The sequence below is a fragment of the Scyliorhinus torazame genome, chromosome 22 (genome assembly GCF_047496885.1).
Source record: "Scyliorhinus torazame isolate Kashiwa2021f chromosome 22, sScyTor2.1, whole genome shotgun sequence".
NCBI lineage: Eukaryota > Metazoa > Chordata > Chondrichthyes > Carcharhiniformes > Scyliorhinidae > Scyliorhinus > Scyliorhinus torazame.
Genome location: NC_092728.1, coordinates 80,039,170 through 80,051,196, shown reverse-complemented (window position 1 = coordinate 80,051,196; position 12,027 = coordinate 80,039,170). Strand labels below are relative to the sequence as shown.

Here is a 12,027-nt window from a genome sequence, read left to right as displayed (position 1 = left end):
TTGGGTTTACAACAGAAAAAGTGAAATGGGTCTGGGGCCGGGATCTTTGCTTCATCACATTGTCTTTCAGTTGAGGATCACGGGTTTTGGACTGACCTCACAACACACAAACTCCAGAGGAACCCTCTGTCCTCCCGAGATTCACCAATCTACATATCACGTGAAATAATGGCGTTAAAGGAAAGGGAATTCCATGCACGAGGATGAGCGACCATAATATGATAGAATTTTTCATCAAAATAGACAGTGACGTAGTTGAATCTAAATAAAGGAAACTACAATGCTATGAGGCTTGAGTTGGCTATGGTGGATTGATGAAAAATTCTATCATTCTATGGTCCTCATGCAACCAGACAATTATTCCTTCTCATTACCCGGTTTAGGATGGCCTGTTCTCTAGCTGGTTCCTCAACATATTGGTCCATAAAACAATCCCGTGTACACTCCAGGAATTCCTCCTCTGCAATATTGTTACCAATTTGGCTTGCCCAATCTATATGCAGATTAAAATCACCCATAATTACAGATGTTCCTTTATCGCTTGCATCTCTCATTTCCTGTTTAATGCCATAATCAACTTCGTCGCTACAATTTGGGGGTCTATATACTTAAAGGGATGGCAGCGGATAGACATTCAAGGACTGCATGGGCGAACTGCAACAATTGTTCATTCCTGTCTGGCTCCAGAAATAGTGGATGCATTGGCTGGCCATCTTCCAAGGTTCTATAGATTCTGGAACAGTTCCCACAGACCAGAGGGTAGCTAATTTAACCCCACTATTTAAAAAGGGAGGTAGAGAGAAAACAGAGAATTATAGACCAGACAGCATGACGTTGACAGTGGGGAAGATTCTCGAGTCCATTGTAAACGATTTAACAAAAGAGCACTGAGAAAACAGTGGCAGAATTGGACAGAGTCAGCACAGATTTACGAAAGGGAAATCATGCTCGACAAATCTACGGGAATTCTTTGAGGATGTAGCTAGTAGAGTTGACGAGGGGGAGCTAGTGCATGTGGTTTGTTTGGACTTTCAGAAGACTTTCGACAAAGTCCCACATAAGAGATTAGTGTATAGAATTAAAGCGCATGGGATTGGGGGTGGTGTTTTGAGATGGATAGGAAACTGCTGGCAGACATGAACAATGAGTAGGAATAAATGGGATTCCTTCCAAATGGCAGGCAGTGACTAGTTACCCCAGGGATCAGTGCTGGGACCCCAGCTATTCACAATATGTATTAATATTTAGATGGGGGAACAAAATGTATTATCTCCAAATCTGCAGATCACACAAAGCTGGATGGGAGGGTGAGTTGTGAGGAGGATGCAGAGATGCGTCAGTGTGATTTGGACAAGCTGAACGAGTGGGCAAATGCATGGTAGATGCAGTATAATGTGGATAAATGTGAGCTTATCCACTTTGGTAGCAAAAATACAAAGGCAGATTATTATATCAATGGCTATTGATTGATAGAGGGAAATATGCAATGGGTCCAGGGTGTCCTCGTACACTTGTCGCTGAAAGTAAACATGCAGGTACAGCAGATGGTAAAGAAGACAAATGGTCTTCATAGCGAGAGGATTCCAATACAGGGGCAGGGATCTCTTGCTGCAGTTATACAGGGCCTTGGTGACACCACACCTGGAATATTGTGAGCCGTTTTGGTCTCCTTATCTGAGGAAGGATGTTCTTGCTCGAAAGGGAGTGAAGCAAAGGTTTACCAAACTGATTCCTGGGATGACTGGTGTGTGAGGAGAGGTTGAGTTGGTTAGGATTGTATTTGCTGGAGTTCAGAAGAATGAGGGGGGAATATCATAGAAACCTATAAAGTACTAACAAGACTAGACAGGTTAGATGCAGGAAGGATTTTCCCAATGGTTGGGAAGTCCAGAACCGTGGTCACAGTCTAAGGATATGGGGTTAACCATTCAGGACCGAGGTGAGGAGAAATTTCTTCACCCAGAGAGTGGCGAGTCTGTGACATTCACTACCACAGAAAGCAGTTGAGGCCAAAACATTGTGGGCGGTGTTTTCCGTTTCAAAAACGAAATGTTGATGCCGGGACTGAATTGCTGGACTTCTCCAGCCACTAAATTGCCGTCGGTCCTGGAACAATTCATGATCCGTGAATGGACTAGCACTGGCGCCACATGGAACTCGATCGATTGCAATGAAAAACGGTGTCCAATTCGCCAGGGTCGGGATTGTCACTCGAGAGGCTGACAAGCTGCATATTAGCTGCACGTCTGTCGAGTGGCTGCCTGGTTGAAATGTGGCAATTGGCAGCAGGATGTCAGGATCTTAACTCACGAGCACTTTAAGGGGATTTAACCTTCACCCACCACCCTTTACCTGGAGAAAGACTCCCTAAGCATTCTACAACAACCTGTGAGTACTTTTTAATAAAGCATTCTAGGTGAATGTTTCCTTCTTGTTGTATATGAATAAACATAGGTCTTTTCAGAGTTAGAAAACAAGTTAGATTGCAGCTTTGGATAGAATTATCAACATTAGCGAAATCTCGAGTGAGATTCATGAGGCCAATTGCAAATTTGTTTAAACAGTCAGAACTATTTTTGATTTTCGCATTGAGAAACATAAAAATGGGTCACATTTCATTACCAAAATAAGTGTTGTTGCTATCACAAACATTGTCCCCTGGCCCTTTATACTAGAGCATGTATTGAATGGCCTCCTTCTGCACTGTACCCATTCTGTGACACTATTAGATAATGTTGGATAATTTTTGTGTTAAAATAAGTTATTAGCATGAGTCCTCTAACAACAAAATATTGATATCTAAATATTGAACTTATCTAGTGCTTTTCAACAGTGAAATTCTATTGTTATCTCCAAAAATAATATGTTGAATAATTTGGGGATGAGTGCTGTTGACTTAGCACAAAGCCATTGATAATATGCTGAATGCTTATGTATAGCACACACACTTGCTCTGCTTCCAGGAAAGTCACGAAACATATTTCTGTCATATCTAGCTATTATTCCTGCAAGAACTAAGAGTTATTTACAGGTTATCATTTCAACTGGCCATTATCACATGGCAGCTTGCGGGATCTTGCTGTATGCAAATTGGCTGCCACGTTTCCTGCATCACGATAATGAACACACTGGCAGCACGGTGGTACAGCGGTAGTCCTGCTGCCTCACAGCGCCAGGGACCCGGGTTTAATTCCAACCTTGTGTGACTGTGTGGTGTTTGCATGTTATAGGTATGAATTATACTGTAAATGCAGAACCCTTAGGAACATTAACATACAGAGGGATCTGGGCGAGCAGGTCCACAGGGCGCGATTCTCTGAAATGGAGACAGAGTGTTCGCGCCGTCGTGAACGCCGTCGAGGTTCACGACGACGCGAAACGGCCCCTATCCCGACCGATTCAGGGCCCGAAAATGGGCTAGGAGCGGCGCCGCATCATTTATGCGCGCCAGGCCTTGGCGCCGCATAAAGGCGGAGCTGCATACATACGCGGCTGGCGCCGCATAACTGGCGCCAACCCGCGCATGTGTGGTTGCCGTCCTCCCCGAGTCCGCCCCGCAAGAAGATGTCAGACGGATCTTGCGGGGTTGCAGAAGAAAGGAGGTCCTCCTTCAGAGAGGACGGCCCTACGATCGGTGGGCACCGATCGCGGGCCAGACCGCATTTGAAGCCCCCCCCGGTGCAGGATCCCCCCTCGCACCCCCGCAGGCAGCCCCCCCAGCATTCCCACGCTGTTCCCTCCGGCAGCGACCAGGTGTGGACGGCGCCGGGAGGAACCCGCTGTTTTGGGCAGGCCGCTCGGCCCATCTGGCACTGAGAATCGCGGGGGTACCAGTGAATCGCCATTTCGGCTGTCTCGGGCAATTCACTGGACCGCGCCGCGCAAAACGCGATTGTGCCGATCTGGCCGCTTCCGAGAATCGCGGGAGGGCGTCGGACCGGCATCGAGGGAAAATCTGGCGACCTAGGCAATTCTCCAAACCGGCGCAGGAGCGGAGAATCGCACCCACAGTTTCCTAAAAGTGACAACACAGGTGGCCAAGGTGATTAAGAAGGCATATGGCATGTTTGCCTTCATCAGCCGGGGCATTGAGTATAGGTGTTGGGAAATCATATTGCTGCTGTATAAAACCTTGGTTAGGCCGCATTTGGAGTATTGCATGCAGTACTGGTCACCACATTATCAGAAGGACATGGAAGCTTTGGAGCGAGTGCAAAGAAGGTTCATCAGGATGTTGCTGGCTATGAGGAGAGGTTGAATAAACTGGGATTGTTTTCACTGGAAAGACAGAGGCTGAGGGGAGACCATATAGAGGTCGACAAAATTATGAGAGGCATAGACAGGGTGGATAGTCAGAGGCTTTTTCCAAGGGTGGAAATGTCAATTACAAAGGGGCATGGGTTCAAGGTGAGAGGGAGAAAGTTTAAGGGAGATGTGCAGGGTATGTTTTTCACACAGAGAGTGGTGGGAGCCTGGAATGCACTGCAAGAGGATGTGGTGGAAGAAAGCACATTAGCAACATTTAAGAGGCGTCTGGAGGAGTACATTAATAGGGAGGAATAGGGAAGAAATACAGGGATACGGACCGAGGAAGAGCAGAAGATTTTGTTTTTAGTTAGGGCATTATGATCGGCACAGGCTTGGAGGGCTGAAGGGCCTGTTCCTGTGCTGTAAGTTTCTTTGTCCTCTTAGTTCTTTGTTCTCTCCCTGGATTTCCCCCGGGTGCTCCGGTTTCCTCCCACAGTCCAAAGGTTAGGTGGATTAGCCATTCTAAATTGTCCCTTAAAGTCCAATGGTTAGATGGTCCAACAGATCGAACGGGGGAGTGTGCCTAGGTAGGGTGCTCCTTCAGAGAGTTGTTGTAGACTCGATGGGCCGAATGGCCTCCTTCTGCACTGTCGGGATTATACGATTCTATGGCTTCTGAAGTGGCGATGAGGTGTTCCGGGATGCCCTCAGATAGTGAAAGGTGGTATTTAAGCGGAAGTCTTTGCTTATTTAAACTTATACCGTAACTCCTGACAGGGCAGGTGCCAGAGATGGTTGGGCACACCCGCTCAGCTGGTGCACGCACGGCTTCTCCCACCAAGATGGTGAGTGCGTGTCGCTTTGGGGCCAGTTTAACACGGCAACTTTTAACCACGTCAAGGGAATGTCAACTGTCAAGTTCTAAACAATCTTTTTGTCTTCTGATTCATTGGGTATTCTAGTAGTAAATCGATTCTGCCAACTTAACAGCACAACTGTACGGCCTCGTTATCTGTGAAATTCTCTAAATTCTGGATTTGATAATGGGGAGTGAAGAATACCAATTGCTTTCTCTACTTTCCGAACACTGTACTGGCAGAAAAATAAATCATTTGTCCAACAGCGGAGCACTTTGATTTGCTGAATCACTTGGAAAGCACAAAGTTCCTCCTACACAGTCTGCTTAGCTCAGGCTACCGAACACCGCATTTCCGAACAAACATTTTACTCGAAATACAAAGAACAAAGAACAAAGAAATGTACAGCACAGGAACAGGCCCTTCGGCCCTCCAAGCCCATGCCGACCATGCTCCCGACTAAACTACAATCTTCTACACTTCCTGGGTCCGTATCCCTCTATTCCCAACCTACTCATGTATTTGTCAAGATGCCCCTTAAATGTCACTATCGTCCCTGCTTCCACCACCTCCTCCGGTAGCGAGTTCCAGGCACCCACTACCCTCTGTGTAACAAACTTGCCTCGTACATCTACTCTAAACCTTGCCCCTCTCACCTTAAACCTATGCCCCCTAGTAATTGACCCCTCTACGCCGGGGAAAAGCCTCTGACTATCCACTCTGTCTATGCCCCTCATAATTTTGTAGACCTCTATCAGGTCACCCCTAAACCTCCTTCGTTCCAGTGAGAACAAACCGAGTTTATTCACCGCTCCTCATAGCTCATGCCCTCCATACCAGGCAACATTCTGGTAAATCTCTTCTGCATCCTCTCTAAAGCCTCCACATCCTTCTGGTAGTGTGGCGACCAGAACTGAACACTATACTCCAAGTGTGGCCTAACTAAGGTTCTATACAGCTGCAACATGACTTGCCAATTCTTATACTCAATGCCCCGGCCAATGAAGGCAAGCATGCCGTATGCCTTCTTGACTACCTTCTCCACCTGTGTTGCCCCTTTCAGTGACCTGTGGACCTGTACTCCTAGATCTCTTTGACTTTCAATACTCTTGAGGGTTCTACCATTCACTATATATTCCCTACCTGCATTAGACCTTCCAAAATGCATTACCTCACATTTGTCCGGATTAAACTCCATCTGCCATCTCTCTGCCCAAGTCTCCAAACAATCTAAATCCTGCTGTATCCTCTGACAGTCCTCATCGCTATCCGCAATTCCACCAACCTTTGCGTCGTCTGCAAACTTACTAATTAGACCAGTTACATTTTCCTCCAAATCATTTATATATATTACAAACAGCAAGGGTCCCAGCACTGATCCCTGTGGAACACCACTGGTCACAGTCCTCCAATTAGAAAATTGGATTATCCTTGCTACCCTTCTTAAACAGAGGAACAACATTGGCTATTCTCCAGTCCTCCGGGACATCCCCTGAAGACAGCGAGGATCCAAAGATTTCTGTCAAGGCCTCAGCAATTTCCTCTCCAGCCTCCTTCAGTATTCTGGGGTAGATCCCATCAGGCCCTGGGGACTTATCTACCGTAATATTTTTTAAGACACCCAACACCTCGTCTTTTTGGATCTCAATGTGACCCAGGCTATCTACACACCCTTCTCCAGACTCAACATCTACCAATTTCTTCTCTTTGGTGAATACTGATGCAAAGTATTCATTTAGTACCTCACCCATTTCCTCTGGCTCCACACCTAGATTCCCTTGCCTATCCTTCAGTGGGCCAACCCTTTCCCTGGCTATGCTCTTGCTTTTTATGTAAGCCTTGGGATTTTCCTTAACCCTATTTGCCAATGACTTTTCATGACCCCTTCAAGCCCTCCTGACTCCTTGCTAACGTTCCTTCCTACTTTCCTTATATTCCACACAGGATTCGTCTGTTCCCAGCCTTTTAGCCCTGACAAATGCCTCCTTTTTCTTTTTGACGAGGCCTACAATATCTCTCGTTATCCAAGGTTCCTGAAAATTGCCGTATTTATCCTTCTTCCTCACAGGAACATGCCGGACCTGAATTCCTTTCAACTGACACTTGAAAGCCTCACACATGTCAGATGTTGATTTGCCCTCAAACATCCGCCCCCAATCTATGTTCTTCAGTTCCCGCCTAATATTGTTATAATTAGCCTTCCCCCAATTTAGCACATTCATCCTAGGACCACTCTTAATCCTTGTCCACCAGCACTTTAAAACTTACTGAATTGTGGTCACTGTTCCCGAAATGCTCCCCTACTGAAACATCTACCACCTGGCCGGGCTCATTCCCCAATACCAGGTCCAGTACCTCCCCTTCCCTAGTTGGACTGTCTACATATTGTTTTAAGAAGCCCTCCTGGATGCTCCTTACAAACTCCGCCCCGTCTAAGCCCCTGGCGCTAAGTGAGTCCCAGTCAATATTGGGGAAGTTGAAGTCTCCCATCACCACAACCCTGTTGTTTTTACTCTTTTCCAAAATCTGTCTACCTATCTGCTCCTCTATCTCCCGCTGGCTGTTGGGAGGCCTGTAGTAAACCCCCAACATTGTGACTGCACCTTTCTTATTCCTGATCTCTACCCATTTAGCCTCATTGCCCTCTGAGGTGTCCTCCCGCAGTACAGCTGTGATATTCTCCCTAACCAGTAGCGCAACTCCGCCACCCCTTTTACATCCCCCTCTATCCCGCCTGAAACATCTAAATCCTGGAACGTTTAGCTGCCAATCCTGCCCTTCCCTCAACCAGGTCTCTGTAATGGCAACAACATCATAGTTCCAAGTACTAATCCAAGCTCTAAGTTCATCTGCCTTACCCGTAATACTTCTTGCATTAAAACATATGCACTTCAGGCCACCAGACCCGCTGTGTTCAGCAACTTCTCCCTGTCTGCTCTGCCTACATTTTTACCAACTTTCTAGATTATAAATTGAAAGTCAGATGTGGAGCTGAGATCCCACTGTGTCAGTACCAGCTCCAAGACTGACCTGGATTTGTTCCAAGATTCATTTGTTATTGGTTTTTAAATAGTTTTATGGTTCATCATGATAAATGTAATTCCACCGCACTCGTATTTCTCCCGTTGTTGCCAGCTTTTTTTATTTTATCATTCAAGAATTAGGGAGCTAATAATCTAATGCGGGCAGGCAGCATATCACTGACTATGATGTTACTGACTGCATCTGCACACGTGTGAGAAGCACTCTCCCAGTGCCGTGCCATCAATAAATTCACAGTGGCTCTGCTACTGCCACTATCTCTTGCCCAACTCTCTTCTGTTTGCACCAGTCTGCACCCAGGACTGGCGCCTAATCCTTTCTAGTTTTTCTGCTGTAAGGCGAAGGCTGCCAACTGTTGTTGATAGAGAGATTCGAAATGCCAACAGCGCTTTGCAAAATATGACATCTGATTCCCAGCTCAGTGTTGCAACACTGTTGAACGTTTGGCAGTGGATAGGAACGAGGGTGGAAAGGGGGATTTCCCTGCCACACAAAAAGAAAATTGGCTCGTTTGGAACCTCAGATTAAGGGGCAAGGAAAGGGGGTGAGCATGAAGGAAGATGGAAGATGCCTGAGAGTGCGATTGGGAAAGGGGGCTGAGGAACTGCGAAGGAAGTGGATATGGAAGAATCAGAGAGGAAAATTGAAATGGGAAGATAAGATAAAAAAGCTCGACACTTGATTTCTGGGACGGCAGGGCTGTTGTATAAAGCGAGATTGGGTTGACCAGGCCTCAAGTCACTGGAATTCAGAAGAATGAGAGGGGATCTCATTGAAACGTATAAAATTCTGGTAGGGCTGGATAGGCTGGTTGCAGGGAGAATGTTTTCCCAGGCTGTGGGAGTCTCGAACAAGGGGTCACAGTCTCAGGATACAGGGTAGGCCATTTCTGTCTGAGGTGAGGAGACGTTTCTTCACCCAGAGGGTGGTGAGCCTGTGGGATTCTCTACCACATAAGGCTGTGGAGGCGAAGCCACTGATATTTAAGAAAGAAATAGATTTCTAAATTTAAAGTTGTCAAGGGGTATGGGGTGAGAATGAGAGTGTGGCAATGGAATGGAAGACCAGCCATGATCACATAGAATGATGGAGCAGGCTCAATGGGCTCCTAGTTTCTATGTTTTGTTCCACTTCTCTCCTATTCACATCATTTGTACACATGCCCCACCCCCCACTCTTTCTCCCTAAATAACTCCTCAGTGCTCCCGCTCTTTTTTTTCCCTCTTCATCTCTTCCTCTTCCCTCCATTTTCCCCAGTACCTTCTATCCCCTATTCCTTCCCTTTTGTTTTAACCCGCACGAGACCTATGGGCTTGGAGCGATCAACCTCCCCGTGATTCTCGCCGAATTCGAGCTCCCCTGCTAAAGGGGCGGAGAGCCCCAAATCATCCACATATGTTCTGTATAAAGTCTTTTTTAAAATTTAGAGTACCCAATTCATTTTTTCCAATTAGGGGCAATTTAGCGTGGCCAATCCACCTACCTTGCACATCTTTTGGGTTGTGTGGGAGCGAAACCCACGCAAACACGGGGAGGATGTGCAAACTCCACACGGACAGTGACCCAGAGCCGGGATCGAACGTGGGACCTCGGCGCCGTGAGGCAACCGTGCTAACCACTTGCGCCACCGTACTGCCCGGTTCTGTGTAAAGTTGACCAGGTATGGTTCCGACAGTTCAGACCCGGTCTGAATCTAGTGTATATTGTTAATACTAGTGTGCGTTAATAAACCAGGTTTTCTTAAATCTATTCGGTCCGGACTTGTTTGTGATCTGCACTACCTCTGCTTCAACTGAATATCATTCTTGGTCTTTACTTTTTGTTTGCAATGCTGTGGAAGATTTACTAGTGTACTTATATGTAATATAAATATATATTATGTATAAAAAGATACACATTTAGATATAAAAACAAAATATTATGGATACCGGAAAAGGTTCTGTGGAAGGGTCAAATGGACTCAAAACTTTAACTCTATTTTTCTTTGTCCACAGATGCTGCCAGACAGGCTGGGTTTCTCATCCAGCATTTTCTGTTTTTATTTCTGTATAAATAATGTTGTTATGATCTCAGTGGAGCCAAGTAACTTTAGAAAAAAAGTTATTTACTAAAATAATGCAGCCAAAAGACTCTGGGCAGGATTCTCCAACAATGGGGCTATGTCTCCACGCACTCGAAAAAAAGTGCGTGAATCACTCTGGACTTACCTGGAGAAAGTCCAGGGTGATTCTCCGATTTGCGGGGGGCTAGCAGGGCCCTGGAGTGCTCCTCGCAGCTCCGGCTGCCGATACGGGGCCCTGCACTTCCGGTCAGGGGGTCCACGCATGCGCACTGGGCGGCCGCCGTGCGACATGGCCGACCCACACCGCGGACCGGTGCACTTGGGGAATCGCTGCAGGGTCTCATTCAATGGCCCCCCACCAGCACCACGTCAACCGTGTGCGCCCGATTGGCCGCAATTCTCCGCCGAGTGGCGTCAGACCTGGGGCGTCATTCTCCGCCGGCGGGAGTCTCCGTTTTGCCGGCGCCCGGGGGTTTCCCGACGGCGTGGGGCTGCCCCACAATGGGAAACCCCATTGACCGGCCGGTGTTCCGGAGACTCCCGCCGGCCAGTCGGGGCAGAAATGTGGCGGGGCGGGTAGGAGAATTTCGCCCGTGATCTCGGGTTTGACGCCTATTCTCTGCCCCCGCACCGATAGCGATTTTGGCACGGAGGCTCGGAGAATCCCGCCCTCTATGTTTTAAACAGAAGACTTGTTACTATACAAGAGTCAATAAAGCAAACATTGAATACTGTCTATCCTGTACTCCAGCATCCAAAATTAATATGATTTAAATTTGAATAGAGATGCAAATTGTGGTTGAATGTGATCTATGGCTGAGATTCTCTGGCCTCCCTACAGCATGTTTCTCGGCGGTGGGAGGTGGTCTGCCATTGGCTGGCAGCGGGATCTTCTGGTCTCGCCGCTGTCAATGGGATTTCCCATTGAATCCACCCCATGCTACCGGGAAACCCACGGTAGGGGTGTGCCATCAGCAGGGCCGAATGTACAGCTGGAAGATTTTGCTGAATAAATTGCACATTAAATGGCAGATACAACTAAGACAGATATTACAAATGGGCTCAGCAGTCCACTCAGATTTTGATGATCACAGTAATAAACTATCCTCCTCGTGAAGAATTTCAGCTCCTATCTTTGTAGGAGCTGACCCGATCTCCAGTCAATAGCAACACACAACCAACCTGAGTTCCACAAATGGTACAAGTCTGCAGAACCTGCTCATTTGGGCCTAGATAGGGCAGTCCCACCAACATTATCTTCCAGTGACAGAAACAGCTGCGGCAACCTTAACTTTTCTTATTCTCAGCTTCTAGATCTTCTTCAGCTTGCTTGAACTAGACCAGTGGACTCATCAACTGCTACTGCCCAGCTTGGACTAACTTGAGTCCTCTTATATCTCACAACCAGGTTCAGTTTGCTAGACGCTTTGGTCACCATACCTCAGTTTGTTTTTGTTTCCTTGGAAACTAGGCAGGTCAGTTGCCTACCTACAGTGCTTACATGTTCTGTTTCTCGTTTTGTTCCCTTTTCCTAGTTCAGTGTCTGTTTTAGTTAGGGTCTACCTCAAAAAATAAAAATTGAATTTAAAAACACAGATTCCCTTCCTATACGTGAAACGGATAAAACTTTGGAGTCTGTCACATTTGAGCCCACTCTTTGTGATAGATAGTAAATTAGCTTTAAAGTTTAGGAGAAAAAAGACAAAAATCCAGTCACTGCTCTTTTTCTGACTTACAGGATTTTAAATCTTTGCTCAATCCCTTCAGTTCTTCCCGCCAGAGATTTAAAATCAACTACCACGCTCCAGAAAAAGAAAA

General features: G+C 46.7%; 1 protein-coding gene across 1 annotated transcript in view; it reads right to left on the bottom strand.

The window, feature by feature from the left end:
• LOC140399158 (serine/threonine-protein kinase Nek6) overlaps positions 1–12,027 on the bottom strand; it is a 167,684-nt gene that overhangs the window by 107,338 nt on the left and 48,319 nt on the right. The gene's annotated exons all lie outside the window — the stretch shown is intronic.